Source organism: Tamandua tetradactyla, chromosome 3, assembly GCF_023851605.1.
Source record: "Tamandua tetradactyla isolate mTamTet1 chromosome 3, mTamTet1.pri, whole genome shotgun sequence".
In the NCBI taxonomy this organism is placed as follows: domain Eukaryota; kingdom Metazoa; phylum Chordata; class Mammalia; order Pilosa; family Myrmecophagidae; genus Tamandua; species Tamandua tetradactyla.
Window position 1 is genome coordinate 65,080,693 of NC_135329.1, and position 3,164 is coordinate 65,083,856.

General features: G+C 34.9%; 1 pseudogene; it reads left to right on the plus strand.

Moving 5' to 3' along the window:
- Window positions 1-1,031: 1,031 nt before the first annotated feature.
- LOC143676117 (eukaryotic translation initiation factor 1A, X-chromosomal-like) lies at window positions 1,032-1,466 on the plus strand (annotated as a pseudogene).
- The last annotated feature ends 1,698 nt before the right edge of the window (window positions 1,467-3,164 follow it).

Here is a 3,164-nt window from a genome sequence, read left to right on the forward strand (position 1 = left end):
CAGTACTGCACAGTAGTAAATATTCATGTCTGTTGAAATTGCAGAGCTCACATGCAGAGAACTCTTGCTTGGACATTTCTCTGGAGATGGAACTACAGATCTAGAAGGATGGGTTGCATTCTTATGGTTGACTCCAGAAGAAACTGTTCTACCTTCCATTGCCACCCCATTCCTGAGAATAGGTGAACCCTATACCAATATAAATTCCTTGTTTTGTGGAATAAATAGAGACCAGAGCTGGTAAGAGATACAATCTGCAAAGGATCCAACACCAATGGGCCTTTCCCTTGCACCTGCTGATGGGACAAGGCACATAGAGACAAAGAATCAATTCTTGTCATTCACGTGCAGTCACAGCCTTACACCCAGACCCTTGTCTGAAATATAAGACACATACCATGGTTTATGATTCTCATAAACATAAGAGAGAGGGAACAAAGTGTCTCCACTAGTGGACAGGATGCAGAAATGACCTGGATATGTTAGACCAAACCCATGCTACAATTCTTGATGAAAAAGTAGGAGGGTTCTAGTGGGTTCTAATCCTGAGAAACTTTTTAGCAGATGATCAAAGATTCTAATAAAGCTCATGAGTAGATAGACTTATTTTCACCAGTTTCCTTGGGGATAGCCACAAAAATGTACTGACTCCATTTTTGGAGTCTTAGACTTTGAGGCCTGGACTACCATTGTACAATATAGGTGTGTTTTTTCTTCTCATCTCATCTCCTACTTATAACACAGTGATCATCAGCTGGCTTTCTTCAAAGTACTTAAATATAATTTAAGTTTAGCACTTTATAAACAAAATAAAATTGGCAAAAGAGAGCATGTGTTCCCACTAACTACACATAAAATCAAATATTAATAATCTTAGCCATTTGCCGCTGCAGAGAGTGGTTACAAGTGCTTCCAAAAAAATCTCGGCCATGAAGCTCATAACGCGTTTGAACACACCACTCTGCCCCTGTGGAAGGAATCACTGCTGCTGGCCCACCCGAAAAGGAGTCGGAGAGTCAGCAGTCACTGCCATGCCTAAGAATAAAGGTAAAGGAGTCAAAAATAGATGTAGAAATAAGAATGAGAATGAATCTGAAAAGAGAGAACTGGTGTTCAAAGAGGATGGACAAGAGTATGCACAGGTAATCAAAATATTGGGAAATGGATTATTAGAAGCCATGTTTTGATGGTGTAAAGAGGTTTTATGTTGCATCAGAGGGAACTTAATAAAAAAGGTTTGGATACATACCTCAGATATTATACTGATTGATCTATGAGACTATCAGGATAATGAAGCTGATGTAATTTTAAAATACAAGGCAGATGAGGCTAGATTTCTGAAGGCTTATGACGAGCTTCCAGGGCATGCTGAAATCAATGGAGCAGATACTTTTGGTCCAGGTGATGACGACAAAATCCAGTTTGATCACATTGGAGATGATGATGAAGACATTGATAGTATGTAAATTGAATTCGACATTTTACATTCCAGTTTTCCTGAGGATTGTTGTACATTTTGGATTTTGCTCATGACCCATAAAGAAATTTAAAATTTCATTAGCATGAGCGCAATTTGTTAAAGCAGGCTGGTTTGTTTTTAAGATTTGCTTTTCTGTAAACACAGATAATGCTGAGTTATTTTAAGTGAAATTCTAAACCCAGTTTGTTCTTTTTATGTAATGGAGCTTATGGGTAAAAGACTCAATATCTGTTTTAAAAAGAAGAAAATTACTGCCTTTCCTACATTTGCCCTCCACTCATTGTGAATTATGATTAATCCCTCGTTTTTACTAGCCTATTGAATGTACAGAATCTCTCTGTATATTTCAGTTACCTAGATGTTCTCTTGAGATTTTGATATGCTTTAAAGGGGGCAGAAATCTGTATTTGAAGTCAAAATGAGAGTATCGTGCTCAAGTATCATGTGGCTATGTTTATACTAATTTTTATATCACATACATTCTTTTTATGATATTTTGCTGTCACCATAAACATCAAAAAAGCATTTCCAAAATGCTTTAAAAGCAATTTTGAATTTATAAGGATAATGGCTGCAGAAATAAAACACTAGGTGTCATCCAATTATCATAACATTAGAAATATTGATATATAATTATTGGTAATTTGTTCAGTTAATGTGTAGGAAATATCCAAAACAGCAAAGATTGTTTTGATGGTAGGCATGTGTGTAGAATATTTTTACAAAACAAAAGGTTATGTTAAAAGTATCATTTTGTTTTCAGTCCTATATATTGTAAGGTACAATATTGAATACTTTATAAACATTTAAATTATGTGTACAAGAAAATTTAATTTGATAACTCTTATAAATTAAGCCTTTTTTAAACTCCATGATCTGGGGAAATAGAAGGGAATCCCAATTTAATGAAAAAACAGTCTCCAATTTCTGAATCAAAACAGTACAGCTAAGAAATATAATAAAATGCCAAGCTGCAGATTATATTATGCCCTTATTTTGTGTTAAGGACGTATTTTATTGTGTGTACAGATATTTTTCTTTGTATTTTTATTGGGAATTTAGGTTTACATTTTTTACGTTTTAAAGTTATCAACTATAACAAGATGAAATTAAGGGCTGGGTCTAGTTAGATCTCACAAGCCACATTTAAATCTTATGCAACTTGAAAAGAGATCTGTCATCAGGTATCTCGTGAAGATTTTATTCTGCTCATCACCAGACAACTTTTCAATGATGAAAAGTAATATAAAGGGTAAGAAGCCTTCACATAGCTTCAAAAACAAACAAATCTTATCTAATACAACTTAACTTCCTAAGTATGAAAACTCTGGAGTAAAAAACTGCTGAGGCTAGATATGTACTAATGAAACATTAAACCTAAGAATAGGGGAAAATATTAACATTCTGCTTACCCAAAGGGTATTTTTGTTCTAATCAATAATTGGGATCCTTTATATTAATGCATATTATGGAATTATATCAGAATGAAATTACAGAATACAATCTGACCGTACTTGATAGTAGCAGGGGAGGATGGACAGTCTTTAAAGAGAAGTGTCATCTCATTTCTCACATGCTCAGTGAAATGAAAACAGAGAAGGGATGGGTTGGGGACATCCATTCTCCTCATATAGATTCACCAACCTGGAAGGAATATCACCTACCACATCCAGAAACAGTCCCT